Below are 16,545 nucleotides of genomic sequence, written 5' to 3' on the forward strand. Positions count from 1 at the left end.
AATGATGCCAGACAGGATGATGTTATTTTACGTGTACCTAGAATAGATTTGACAGATATGAGAAAGTGTATCTGTAACTACAGAGGGCGATCTCGTGACTTCTCAGACTGTTCAAGTGAGCACAACAGCTGAATATTCAAATATAGCGTAGCAAGGTTCTATTGTTATGTCTGTATGAGTATGGGGCTATGTTTCTTTCCCTAATTTGTATAATATTAAAATTCAAATCGTACATAACACCCGTGGCTCAAATGATACCGTACAATACAGGCATTTTGGAATAAGCCGTCCCTGCTGTGGTAATGGTAATGGCCATGAGCAAATAGAATTCTGTTTATATATAACATTTTGAATATAAAAGCAGATACGATATGGAGATACACTAGTTATGCATGTGACAATGAATGATATCACGTATATATCAAGAATTAATATACCAAATTATTAGTATAAAGGTTTCTATTCATAATCATGGTGTCTCATAAAATTACCAAAGAACACACTTTATTTGTTTTCAATCTCAAAACTATACACATTCAAGTAAACTTTATCTTCTCGTCCAGTGCATAGTAAACATGTTCACATTGCTATTTTCCAGCGTCAAGAATTACGCGTATGCAAAAAGCATATGATGTTGCAACTTACTCATCTTTAGCAGACTTTAAAAATCAAAATGACGTGCATCAATCAACCTCCAGTAATGGTTACTACTCCATCCACTGAGTCTCTGGTTCTGGACATGCCGGAAAAAACGATTTTTGTGTTTTTTACAACTAAAATAGTCAGCAGTCGGTCATTTATGTTCGAATGACAAAATTATTGTATCATGTGTGAACGTCATGATGTACTGTCTATATATATAAAATTTGAAGTGAATTACTCGAGAAATGTACAAGATATATGTAGATAGAATTTGTCAAAAACAAAATGGCCACCAGTCGGCAATCTTGAGTCTAATTAACACAACAAAGTGGTGTTCACCAACTACCACAATGATTATTTTTTCACCGAATTTGAAGAAAATCAGCCAACACAAAACAGGAAATATGTCAAAAATAAAAAAGAGGTTATTTTAAACGCGTTGGTCCTGGTTTTCCTGGCAGATCGATGATTGCATAAAGAAAGCCTAGAATCAATGACTCCCTCAACACATCTTCCAAAGTGAATAACTTATTGAACTTCGGTTAAATGGATTCATTCTGTCAAAATATCTCATATAAACCAATGCGATTACAATGGAATCGGTACATACGGTATTGGCGAAATGTTGTATAATATAAAGGGGTTCCTGTATTTGTCCTTCCACGAACTCGATTGTAGGTCTGTTTGGGGATCAGCTGGTAGATCTATCTAGAACCACTTTGTGCTGACCCCCTTCTTGCAAAACGCCGCTATTTAGAAGTTTAAGTATGTTATAAAGAATTCTTAAAATCTTTAAAGTTCATTCGCCTGTGGGGCGAGAGGCTGTGGGAATCGGGTGATCGTGAGCTACGGGTATCGGGTGACAGTGAAATGTACACTATATTTATGGGGTTGTATTATGTGAACTTACACAATAAAACTGTATGCGACGAAAAGCATGCATCTTCGGGTGACCTGCTTTCTCCAACTCCAGTCGCTACGCATGGAAATCGTCGGTTGTCACTGTGACAAATGTTCGTTGGGACCAAGGCGCTAGTTGAAACATGTAATGACATAAAATATTCCCCGCATCGAGATGGTGTCGTGGAGACACTTGGCAGTTGCTAGGCAACAATTGTGGGGTGGCTATCCTCCTAGCAATTATGAAGGATGATATTTAACTACGTACTTTCACAACAACGAAATAGTTCTGCAAGAAATCCGCTTAAATGTAAACATCTTCAATTTATTGGTTATTTGGTCATTCAATTTAAATAAAAAAAAACGAGAGAAGAATGGTAAATGTTTCCACTAACTTTTCAGTTGTTAATAATGATGTAACATAAATTAAACATTATTGAGGTTCACCACAAAAATATAGTAAAATATCTGCAAGCCATTTGTCAACTCTAAATATTATATAAAGACAGTTTATTGTGAAGTAATTATTTATGAAAGGTGTGAGTAACTAACTATGCAATGATGGTTTCCTCTATCTCAGAAAGCATGATGCAGCTCTAATTTTAAAGCGTTAACTTTGGGGTCATTCCGATCCAGCATTAAATTTGTTAGGATAATGGCGTTGTTTAATCGAGACGGAGGTACGAAGACTTCTGACAGTCACTCGGTAACAAGTGTGACACTACCATGTCTTGCGCTATTTTGTTAGTTTGCAATTCTGGTTAATCCATCTGTGAATTTAACTTGAATGGCGGTGGTCGTCGCGTCGCGCAACATTTGTGTTGATAAACATTCATTTCCCCCACAATCCAATGTTCTCTTTTAATGAAATCACGAGTACGTCTTGCACGAATTACTGCCGGTAACTCTCTCGACACCTTTCAATCATCTAAAAATTACCTGTAACGTCTCAGTGTGGACTCGTTGGTTTGCGAAACAGTCAAAATCGTCGTATGTGTATTTTTTTAAATGGAAATCCCGGTCACCATCGCGAATATTCGAGCATAACAACTTTGACGATGACACCATTGCATGTTGTAGTAGACATAATTTTGTTCTCGCTAATCAAATTTCTCAGCGAAACAGTTTTCCTGACTGGGTTTACTCAATAAATAGCAACGCCGAGGTCCCGCATATTTGAATAAAACAAACTCGACTGGCGGCGAACGGATGTTAAGATATCAATGACGCAGCTCGGAGAAAAATGAAATCAACATCATTATGATTATAAAACTGAGATACTAGTATTTAGATTTAATTGTGGGTGCATTTTCGAATCAGACTAATTATTAATAATATTGATATCACGATAATACATTTATTTGATTCAAGTTACTTTGGTTTGAAGAGTACTGTGTAAGTCTTGGAGGGTGGATCGCATTCAGGTCAATGGCGATAGGCCGTGTAAATATGCCTTTAATGGAGTATCTTTTTCCGCTGACGATGTTGTCAAAACAAGACGGCTTTCTTACATCGCTTGCTTTGAGGTTAATCGTACAAGTATTGTACATGTACTCGCATTGATGGAGCAATCTCGGTGAGTGATGATGCACTTCGGCCACGCTTAAATTCCACCAGAGGGGCGGTCTTATGTACTCTGTCGGGACGATCAATGACTATATAATATGCACCATTATTTATGCCGGGTTGGTTGGATTAGAATGTTCGGGAACCCCATTTAGAAAAATCGCACGATCCTTATGTGTATCTCATTGCTTTCCATTGGCTTTATTGTAATGTATTTATGCAAGGCAACTTGAAAGCTCAATCTCCAAACATTCATGGCACAAAATGGTGTTACGGTGTTTGGTCTAGTTAGATATGTCACAATGAAAGCCAGTGATTCACCACAGAAATATTGCAACGAGCATTGTGCGGTGAAGTAATAATACATTTTGGATTTGGATAAAAATGGAAAGTCCGAACGGATGTTAATATCCGGTCGATCTACGTATTTTTGCATTAACAAAAAAATGTAGTCCAAATTCACACATCGTTCAAAAAAAAAAAAACACGCGTTGGAAAAAGGAACATGTGATAGCTATTTTAGAAAACTCGAACATGTAACTGTTCAGATATTCTGTTAGAAGTGTCTAGGACGTTACTGTTTTGACGTAATATGTGGCACAATGCCGTCCATTTTAGTGGAATCTGTAATTACTGAAAGGAAATGGATTTCCGGTGAAAGTGGCTCGTCGCCTATGCATCTTCACCTGGGATTTGGCCTCGCATTCACACTATAGATTGGAATGCATCGCGATGCAACACATCCACAGAAAACTTTTTGATTTATAGTTTCCTAAGTATTTGCTATTCTTTGGTATTATATACCATGGTATATCATCATAAACTGTGGAAGTACAAGGAATGTCGTTTGCTTGGATTCCACACTATATAAATACAGAAGCACGTTGTGATGGACTTTCTTCGTGGACTTTACAATGTACTTTAAAACGGCGCGTTTTCTTGCAAATGATTTCGATTATTATATTGCAGATAACGTGACGGATAAGCGAATTCTCCGGCCATTTCTACATCAACTTTCCTGCGCATTTTAGTGCTAATTATATTATTGCATCGTAAATTAAAACACCATAGACATGCCCTGTGTAATATGAGTCCCATGCGATGTATACAGCGTGTTAGTAGGTACATAATTGATAATTGTAAATGGCAGATTTTATTCACGGTAAAGCCATATAGTTATCTTGTTGGCCATTTATGGTGTGGTTTATGCTATACGGACGTGAGATTCTTTACGCGAGCTGTTTATTTACTTGACAATTTGATGAAACTGGAAACCAGGAAGTGCGTAGACGGTGGCCATTAAAACGCAATTAACGGTCACCATATCACTTTCTCAGCCTGGCACCAGCCAACGATTTCCCCTATTCGTAAAAGTATTGTTATTGTTACGTCACTGATTTTGTGAATGGGGTTGCCTCCGCTGGCTGAAATATACACCTGCTGTGTTCCCTTGATCTAGTGTTAGTGATTATTCTGGAAAAGTCCAGTGTTGAAGTGGCTTCATTTTGTATAAGGTCTAGATTCTAGGAACTATTATCGTCATATCCGCAAGTCTGTCAGAACCTTACAAGTTACATCATTGCTGCCGAAATCGAAAAGGCATCATTTTCCAGTGCATGTAGTAACTAACACGCCCTGGTCTGTTTATGTCTACAGGAGGAAGAACCATTTGTATGCGAACGGTCGTTTCGACATCTGGGAAGTCAAGCGAAAATGCATTGCGGTTACTTTGGAATAGAAACAAATTTTTTTTTTTCGTATTTGGTTTTTAATTGATTACATTCTTATGTAGCCCTCCGGGTTTTGTCTGAACCCCACTCGCCCGGGGGAAAGCAAACGAGCCGATACACAGGGGATCAGTACTTCCATATCTGTCCATATGCTAAGTAATTTTTTTTAGTAAACGTGAGTAGGTGACCTATATACTTAGGGGTTGACCATTAGAATAGATGGGTGGAGAGATGGTAGACAAACTTCATGTTTGTTTTAAGGCCAGACTTTTATTATCCCTTGTTTCGCGAACCCGCCGAATGAAAAGGAGCCGACAATGAAAAAGAAATAAAATTTTACTTCAGCGTAATTTCTCGTGCCCGCCGACTTGTGAGTGCAAAAAATTGCTAAAAAAAATATTTTTATCTTCATTTTTTTCCGCCCGCCGCCTAATAAATAAATTACATGAAATTCAAACACGTGCTTCGCGGCGTCTGTGACGTTTGTTTTAGCAAAAACTTTTGTAAATCGGGATCGGGATGCTATGTTTTCGTACAAACTTGATTTCCATTGATGATTATATAATGACAGTTTAGCGTGAATGATGCCAGCCAGGATGATGTTAGAATAGATTTGACAGATATGAGAAAGTCTATCTGTAACTACAGAGGGCGATTAATAATAGTCTGGAGATGCACGCCTTACGTTAATTACATAATATAAAATAATAATGTCTTGGACATTTCAGGACAATCAAGGCACATTTGTACAAAGCACATGTTTGTAACAATCACGCTGCATCAATAGTTTATTTAGTCAGTAGGTCGACAGCTGCTAGGTTTGTTTTGTTTGAGCTGACAAACACATCGAAATGGAATTGAAACATTTCCGATTTAAATGGCTCGTTTTCATTTTCATTTTGTATTGCGTTTTATTAGTAATAGAAAAAACGATAAAAAAACATGTTGTAAATGAAATATAACAATATACAGCTATGCAGATAGTAGTATGGAGACAAAAACGGTTCGTCGACCACTTACTGATCACTTCCTCAGCCGCTGAACTCTTAGAGAGAACGTGACTGTTCTCATACATCTTACGCTAACAAGTGGTGGGCAATAGCCGATTTTCATCACATTTTGAAAATAAGCGAACTCGTAAATTCTGACGTGTGTATTAAAAATACTATAAAATTATTCTAGGCGGAAATGAATGTGTCAGAGCCCGATTGTTGAAATCCAACCACGCCCGATAATAAAAATGCGAAAATGACGATTATTAAATGACTAAAACGCGAAATGAATAGTCTGAAAATAAACAAACTGTCGAAATAGTGGGCCAACTTACTAATATGGAAATCGTAAGATTATGCTGCCTTACGGTTATCTGAGTCATGTCTATTCGACCGAAAAATCTGCTTTATACCAGAATTTGTTATTTACGTGCATGCGCATGCGCACTGTTGTACATTAACAAAGAACAGGAAATGGTCTATTATAATTTCTATTCCGGAGTTTGGGTCGGAGTTTGTCGAAGACACACGAGTGGGTGAGTCACCATAGGTTACAAGCAGATGTGAAGAAATAACAAAATCATCGTGAAACTAGGGAATTTTGACTTGTATTTTTAAAAAGGTGGAGTAACTTCTTGCTTGTCCTCAAGTGAACCCATAACTATGTACTGACGTAATGATCAAAGAGAGTTCACTCAAATCGTTGGTATTTTACCAAATTTAAAGTGGAATTGTATTTGTGAGTTTTTTACATGTTCGCACACTGCAAGTGACGATATTTCGAGTCAACATTTGTCCAAACTTAATCGTTCTAGTATTAGCCATCAGTATGTGGACATTTCAAATTCACTGTCAATATATGTTTTACAAAAACGATAAAATAATATGCATAAAATGTCATTTTAGCAGCGGTTTTTATAAACCATACAATTAATAAAATATCACAAAGTACATAGTAACACACAATATATCGTTTTATTTCACTATGTCTCATCGAGCAAAGAGATACTGAACTACAAGTCGCAATAAACAAAGAGCTCGTCCATTGCCATACAATTGGGCAAATGTAATTTTATGTTATACCAGATCAGATTTGTATTTATTCTTTTTTTTTCTTAATTTTTCTTTCCCTTTCCTTTCCATATACCACTACAGTAACAGGAATTATTTTGTGTGTTGTATGTTATACATGTATTATTAAAACGAAATAAAACCATAAATTAAATAATAGTACGAAAAAACAATATATCAAGATGTATCCTTCAAGTTGCCATGGGAAACAATTGTAAAATGCTTTAAAACAGATAAAACACGTTATTTATACTTCACAATTATGTAAAAATAAAGGAAATCACGACATTTTTACTTTTATGTAGCTTAATGCCAAATACGAAAAACTATCTACTAATTTCATTTCTATGATGGAGATACAATTATTTTTATAATACTGTAATTAAAACGTAAGATAATAAACTGGGTTTTGAAGTTCCCTATTTTCGCAGATAAATCAAATCAAATAATCACATAATGCACTATTTCACTGGAAAATTTGTGAAATAAAAACATTTAGTGAATATGATCAAATATAAAAATAGAATAATTAAAATATGTGAAATTATTGTTTCATTTTCTAGACTTGGAGTGAAAATACACACACACACACACACACACACACACACACACACACACACACACACACACACACACACACACACACACACACACACCAACAAGCCAGAGTCCCGACATCATGATAAAGGGACTGTGTTAAACCACTGAATGCATATATAGGACACACACCATTATAATATATTTCGCTGGAGACACCTGTTAAGCCCAACTTTAATCTCTTCTCAAAACGATCGATGATAAAATTCCAGTTGTGAATGTATCGTACGTACAATTGCTGATTGTCACGTGATTGTTTCTACTGAATAAAAACTGCACACGAAGTTTATTGAAGAAATACGACTTAGTGTATATTTGGGTTATTTTCACGGAATGTTAATCTGCCTGGGGGTACTCTTATAACACAGGCCGTGTAGTATCACTCATCTATCTATATACTAGGGAGTGTAGTTACAATTAGTTGTAAATGTAACTTCCATTGAACGATTTATAAGAGTTTTATATTTCCGTCATCACATCTCGATGTAACCATAAACGGCCTGTAGTGTAACGTGGTGGAATCGGTATATCACGCTTGTCGCATATACAGGAAATAATAATATATCGAAAAAACACGTATTGTGATAACAACTACAGAAGAACAAAAAAAACAATTAAACTAGTTTTTCGAAGAATTGCAAAATATTATCATGATGGTTTCGAGGCTACGATTCTTGCCAGGAAACGATGTTTATTTGGGTCCGCTGATAGGAGTAAAATCAATGAAGTCCGTTTTTGTTGTATCAAGCACGAAACCATGTTTAACCATGTAAATGAAACAACAAGTAAACTGGTACTAATAATGCTAACGGCGGAGAGCGGGTCTATTACTAGTAATTATGGTGTACCTACATGTACTTAATATCACGTGTTTGACATCCGGGTTCAAAGTTGTTCGTGTTCTGAATCACGTCCGGATTATAGTCGTTAAAGGAACCGTTTAGGTTGGCTTATCAATAAACGGGAACACGACACTAACATACATACATAATATTGAAAGCAGCTTAATTCGGCATAAGGGAACATAGATGCATGTTTGCATCTTAATACTTTAATTCATGTAATGACATATTTAATTACCTTTGCCAAATAAAAACAAAGGATGTAATGGCGATACATGAAAACAATAAGGTATTCTGGATGTTTCAAAATAACTAATTATCTGATAGTTATCTGGGTTTTAGATTCGATGTTAGACAGTATGGAATCGAGTCTGACATTGGTTTTCTTTATAGTAGTTTATAAATAAATAAACGCTGCTCGGACTGATAAATATGATATATTGAAGATAATATTTGGTAATCGTAGTCCTAAATAACTATTAAAAATAGCTAGACGTTTCGAGCAATGGCTCTTTATCGATAGCTTGGAGACTATATTTCTCGAAGATTTAGTTTGATTTTATAGAACAATTTGTGATTAATTATATTAGATATTGGTTATCGCATAGACTAATGTAAGGTCTGTGGTTATCGGATAGTTCCACTTTAAATTAGATTCTCGGATTCTCGGATTCTCGGATTCTCGGATTCTCGGATAATTCTTCAGGGTTTATAGAATAACAACAAAAATTCATTTTTATTTGTCCTGGCATTTTATCAATTTTGAACGATATAGTTATTTCTTTTCGGTAAAATGTCACTGACTGCTTCCAACATATTGAAGGGAAACACAAATTGCGCTATATTTACTTCCCTGTCAAGGACATGTCAAGGCACCGTCCGTCCTGGGAGACGGTGTTGCCGGGGGTTAACGGAAGAGATATTTGAGGGACGTTGCGCACTGAATTCTTGTTCCTCACACTGTCTCACTTATGAAGAGACCAGTATCACACGATATTGGGCACAAGGACGACGCTAATTTTAGAATGACTGGATCCACTGAACCACGCACAGAAAGAAAGGAAAACACAAATTAACAATTCTACCGTACCAAGGATCCGTTTTATGTTGTTTGTGAATGTATGACAATATAGAATACTTATTTTTTCTGGATGTCAGAACAACTGCAAAACAACAACAATACCTGTATGTCTGGTTCTTTTCAAACACTTGTTGACAATGTTCATTTCAATGCGATTCGTTTTATTGGGACGGCATACGTCACAATGGTGATGTCACGCGGGGCATGCTAGTTAGATCATTAATGTGCTACGTGAACGGGAACCGCGGAAAACAAATAAAAGGAATTTCTTTGTCACCTTATGTATTGACAGTCCAGAAACCACGGGATGTGATCATTATTCTGTTTTGTTGTGAAAGAACTTATAAATAAGACTTCTCGTTTCGGCACGGGGTTCTCAATTAAATTAGACGATGTCACGTAATTTGCTTCCCATCAAAGAAGACTTTCACACGATGGTATATGACAACAAGCATAAATCTGTTCGCGAATGAACCACAATTCTTTGCAATAAGCGTGGTTCTAACAGTATGCAAACCATATAGAGATGATGTTCAGATTGGTTATCTTTGTAATTCTACAAAGATTTTTTGATATTACATATCTGGTAAATATTTGATTGCATGTCTTCTCAACACTAGGATTAGTAACTCTACCTTGATTTTCGACGCCTTACAAAAATGTTTAAAAATTCCGGTCGGAAATATTGTTGTGTTTTATTTTCACTATTTTTTTTAGTATAGGAATCAAAACAATGGTATATGAATTACACACAAAATGTGGACGTGTAAGAAAACACAGTTTAACGTTCCTCGGTGAAAACAAAACATCGAGTGTCCATTGTAGCAGTCTTCGTCGTTCACAATCCATTGCCCCGTACACGTATCATGTACCCCCTCCCCCTTTCTCCATGAACAAACCACGGGGAAGCAGAAACACAGTCAATGTTCTCGGTATAACTGTACAAGTTCAAGTTGTAAAACGAACAACAGCAAAAATAAAAGTGTTGGGCAATAATACCAACATTCGTGAACTATTCGCCTAACGGCATCTTCAAATTTGCATAGGAGGTTTGTGTATTTACCGTATTTGTAACGAAATAACCATAGCAATTAGTTCATTCGGTTAATCTGATCTAAGAAATAGATCATAGCAAGTTTACTTCAAGTACAATCTGTCCAGAGAAAAATATGTTTTATTTTTACGAACAGCGTCAATCTATACGCCGCATCAGTTCACAAATACCTGCATTCAATAAAAAGAACTCAATACCAATGTGTAACGTATCCTGCATGCCTTTTTGTATTTTTGAATTCAGTGCGTTCTATTATCAATTTATGTGAACTATTGCAGTGTACACATGGGGGATAAATGATACCCATCTTCAAGCTGATCCAGAGTACAAACTTTGCTCATTAATTCTCCCTAAGGATAATATATCGTTCGAAACATATTATCCATATTCAGCACTGTGTGCGTTTAAATGGTCACGTGACGGTACTAACCTCGTCTTCATCACGGACTATCTATTTAACGTGCATTGTACAAATGAACCATTATTATCCCCGTCATATCTATATTGTTTCCCGATCTTCATCGGAAATGTGTTGTAGAGGAGGTGTATTGTTCTTTTTTTAAGAATTCATAGTAATAATAATAATAATAAATAATTCTATTTTCATACCTCTGACCCAGAAGTACACAGCATAAAGTTAAATATGTATAACTAATATGTGGAATTAAGATTTGATATTATCTTAAATCACACTCATTCTCAATTCTTGACAATGCACCCCAATCACAGCGTTATGATTCAGCTTACTATTGCTAAATATTTCTATATTATATCGTTTTTTTTTATTTCGTTATTGAATTAAACTTACCAGCAATGGAAAATTTTGAAAAGTTAAACCAAGCCAACGTTATCCAGACTACGTGACCATATACACGGAATGACAAGGGTTCACAGGAAATACAGTTATGCTGTATATGCCAAGGCCACCATATATCCCTTTGTGTTGATTGGGTTTAGAGTTGATGGTGGTAAAATGAGAGTCATCTCCAACTTCAATGTCACGTGATCTTATATTATCGCAAAATAAAAAGTACTCAGTACTTACATCAAACGTAATTAAAAAAAGAAGAAGAAAAAATTGACGCGTAGCTCCAGCTATTGTTACAACAGTGGTCGATTTGGATTAGAATGTGATATAAAGGCTGCTCCTGTTGTTTTCTTCTTGGTCACTTTAATGTTTCTGAGTGACCGTGTACAGATATAGCTTGGGGCAACCGAGTTACGACATGGAGATAAAAACAAATGGAGAGCGTTTGCTCATATCGGAGTGCGATTAACACCCGGATATAAATACATTTATTATTATAACTCCAAGGTTACCGTTTATAATACTAATTTTATTCCTAAAGGATACATTTCTAAGTGGAGTCACGTTAGAACCACAGATTTGGGATGGGAAAAAAGGATGTTCTTGGCCACACATTTACTGGTATGTCTCTTCTGAGATATCGCTGCGTTAGTAACTTGTTGTCGATTCGCTCCGCTAGGATTGATCTTTCGTTCAAACCTTCGCTCTAGTTGGGTGATAAAATCCTGGCCCGCCGTTGTCATGGCAACAACCAAAAAAGATATAATTTTTTGTATCTTTTTTCATTACCGAGAAAATTGACCTCGAATTTAAAGTAACTTTTCGCCACAAACGGCTTTTTAGCTTGTCTGTGTTTTTATGGGGGGAGGGTACTGGGACAATATTGGTCAAACTTGACAGACAGGTCATACCTTCACTCTAGTTAGATGGTCAAATTCGGAGAAAAAATTCGTCCTACCATTTAATTTTTTTGAGCGGAGCGGATCGTCAATCAACCTCCCAGCATGTCCTAATTGTTTACCAACACATTTATTTAGTAAGTATATATCCATTGTATTTGGTGTCTGGAATTATGCTCCATACGCCACCGTTTAACCTCATTTAGAGCCTTTTCCTGTCACAATATTTAACCTAACCTTGATTTATGGTCCGTTAGAGTTTGAAGCTTGGACCACGATGTGCGGATAACAATTATTGATGTGGATTAATTTGTGTTAAAAAATATTGATACCTAAGATATCATCATTGTTGGCTTGGCTGCGTTCAATGAGACGCAATTTCGATCCCATAATGCTTTGTCACATCCTATTAGCATTTATGATGATGATGATGATGATGATGATGATGATGATGATGATGATGATGATGATGATGATGATGATGATGATGATGATGATGATAATGATGATGATGATGATGATGATGATGATGATGATGATGATGATGACGATGATGATGATGATGATGATGATGATGATGATGATGATGATGATGATGATGATGATGATGATGATGATGAAAAACCAAACACACTCAGCAAGTTATCTATTACAATATGTGTTTTCGTAAGTATGTTAAAATAAATGACATGTTGTTCGCGTATGATGGCAACGAATAAACGATTAAGATACTAGACACGATTCACAATATGACGATCGCTGGTATATGGTCATTGTCACTTTTCCCATCCCGTAAGTCTATGAATATGCTAATGTTACATGGTAGAATAATGTACACGCCGTGTAACACATACTATAAAAATTAAATTATTATTCATGAAACAGGCCAAATAATGTTACAATATGTTGCTATTTTTTTTGCAGTCGCGTACAAAAAAGTTTCTCGCTCAGTGTTGGACTCTGTTATTATTGCACATTACTAACTTATATCTACCATTTACTTGACAAGGAATCCATGTGATCATGGTTGGGTGGGTACACGTGCGAATCTGTAAACTTGTTGTTTTCCCATGACTTGACGATGTCTATTTTCAGTGGTTTGCTGACGCCCACATTTTGAGTACGTATATTTTACGAGTTTGTTTACAATGGCTTGTTGTTTTTGTTTGTTTGACTCTCTCTTTACGTCTCATTTAATGACGTACATCGGTCACGTCGCGAAAATATTACTGTGGTTTCTACTTTTACGCCGACGTGATTGTAACATTCAGAACATTTGTACCAGCAAAGAGCCCATATAATGAGTGCTTGCCCGAAACGACGTGTTTTGTCAATTCAGTTTGCTGTAGTGTGATATTTTTGAGTGCTGTTTATACATATTTATGAGAATTGTAAATGTTAATGAAATAATCCTCCATCGTTTGCATACTGTTTTAGAAATGTTGATCAAGCAGGGAAATTATGCCCATTTTAGTCTAAATTTAACAAGAAAAATACAAAATGCTGCACCAACATTTGTTTAGAAATGCTAAATACTACAAGTTCTACGAAAACACGTTAATATGTTTTGCCCTCAATCTCCGACCAATGACCCATGAACCATAGACCTACTAGAGAACAGTACGGTCGAATACATAACAAACCTAATTATTGGTCACTGTGTTCGAACACAACAAAAACGATGAAATAAGTATTACGTAACAAAGTTAAGGCTGCTGGAATTCATATACATGTCCTATACCCCTACAATGCTACCGACAAACAGCAAATACATCATTTAAAATAGGTAAAATGAAAACACTCCTGCTGGATTCCCCAACAGATACATTGGCCCATCCCTCAGAAATGCAATACAGACACTTATGAGAACGCAACACCTGGATTTCATCCGATGAAATCCCAGACTTCCAGATAAAAGCGGAAGTTAATCACCTGGTAATTAGATTTAACAAATAGATACGATAATCACAGTTATGACAACGCTCACAGAAACAGAATAAAGATTCAGAAATTAACCTCATTTTGAGAAGCGAAAGCATGTCGGATTTCCAATCTTCAATATCAAAATATGGTGGACATACTAATGTATAATTAGCATAATGTTTGTACTGTATCATAACATGTACGTGAACTATAATTTATAACCTAATTATTATACAGTTTAAATTGAAGCGTTAAACCATTTCAAGTGGTGGCATTTGTGATATTATAGAGGGACTGTAGTATAAAGTACTGGGCATCAGCCGAAGTAATGTAAAACATGTCTTTTTAGCTAGCATGTCATTTTAGCTGATTTAGCTAATCCACAATACGCTAAATTAAGATGTCGCTAATTAGAATAAAGTATATTCTCACAATGAGATTGTTGGCACTTTAGCTAAATTAAGAATCAGTTAATTCATGCATTGAGTCAAATTCACTAAAATGGTATGTGGCTATTTCAAAGTGTTTTACAGTATATCGAAGTGGACGTTAATTATAGTACTAGTACCCAATATTTTAAAATTACTCTCGCGCTCTAGTTTGCAATCTTTATAAATCTCCAGCACAGGACAACACACTAATCAAATCGGGGCAATATTAAAATATGTATCAGTCAGACTATAACTAGCTGCTGACACTCGGAACACAGTGGGAGTTTGTTTGTTTCCCGGCCACCAGGTGACGATTTGGGGCATCTGTAAAAATGTAATAGTTGCAATCGGGCAGATGATTTAATGTGGTACATGTATGTATACTATACTCTACTATATCATAGTCTTTTTAGACTCTGAGTGTATACACCCTTTACGGGAGTTTTAATCCATAGGTTAAACAGGGGACACCAGGAGTCGGTAACCTGAGTTCATCGAAGAATACCAAGTACAAGTACACCAACACTTAGGTCACAAAACCCCATGAAAGCTTCATTCCGGAATAAGCACGTATAAGTACAAACGCATTACAAATACAAGGTCATGTAAATTGTTCATAATGCCAAAGTCACGAAAGACGCTATAAATACTCAAATATAGATGGTATTCATTGTACGTATATGCTGCCTAATAGTTATGGTGGACTGAATTACCTACCTAGATGTACCTCCGACAGACAACTGAGGTGAGCCTAGACGAGTCCTCCAGGTTTGACGTGTCCGAGAGTTCTCATTCCCATCACTTCGGATGGAGAGGGCCCTAGAGATCTAATCCCTACCGCCGTGGGTTGGAAGGGTCCAGGGGTTCTCATTCACATCACTGTGGGTTTGACGGGTCTGGGAGCTCTCATTCCCATCACTTTGAGTGGAGAGAGCCCGGGAGATCTCATCCCTACCGCTGTGGGTTTGAAGGGTCCGGGAGTTCTCATTCCCATCACTGTGGGTTTGCCGGGTTCGGGAGTTCTCATTCCCATGACTGTGGGTTTGACGGGTCCGGGAGTTCTCATTCCCATCACTGTGGGTTTGACGGGTCCAGGAGTTCTCATTCCCATCACTTTGAGTGGAGAGAGCCCGGGAGATCTCATCCCCATCACTGTGGGTTTGACGGGTCCAGGAGTTCTCATTCCCATCACTTTGAGTGGAGAGAGCCTGGGAGATCTCATCCCCACCACTGTGGATTTGATGGGTTCGGGAGTTCTCATTTCCATCACTGTGGGTTTGACGGGTCCAGGAGTTCTCATTCCCATCACTGTGGGTTTGATGGGTCCGGGAGTTCTCATTCACAACACTCATTCCAGAGAAGGTTCACAGAATAAAGATTGTAAAACGATTTAAGGTACATGTAATATGCAATTTTAGGGAATAAGGCTGAATTTAACAAAATCTTTATTTAATCTCTTGAAAATATATATTTTTCGTTCTTCACGATGGTCCACGGCACTGTTCAGAATTGCCCGAAAATAACATGACAGCTAAAAATAAACACACCGCCACAAATTCAACTTGAAAAATCTACCGTAAACGATTTACAATAGAAATTATTTGCCACTTTTACAGAAACAAATAAGATACTGGATATAAACAAATTTTATAGCTTGATTACAACTTGCAGGCCGTCTTTTAACGGTATGGGTTGTCTTGATTTAAATTAGATGTATACTGTCAATGGTCATGGATGCATACATGTTTGTGCTATCATGGTTGGGCGTCGACACACACACCCAATAATATCTCCCCAATTTAACCAGGAGTGGGCTGGCATTTTAACCATGTAACTAATGGGGAAAATGGCTGTACTATAAATGTCAGAGTGTTCACCAAACGGATGTGGTCAAAAGGTTAAGCCAATTGAAGTCGCGTGTCATGAGTGGGCGACTGGGATTAAAGGTGTCCGCTCAAAATATTCAGGTAGCAACATAAATAAACCATGGATGAGATCTCGGTTTTTAT

Source organism: Saccoglossus kowalevskii, chromosome 4 (genome assembly GCF_978046115.1).
Source record: "Saccoglossus kowalevskii chromosome 4, keSacKowa6.1, whole genome shotgun sequence".
Taxonomy (NCBI): domain Eukaryota; kingdom Metazoa; phylum Hemichordata; class Enteropneusta; family Harrimaniidae; genus Saccoglossus; species Saccoglossus kowalevskii.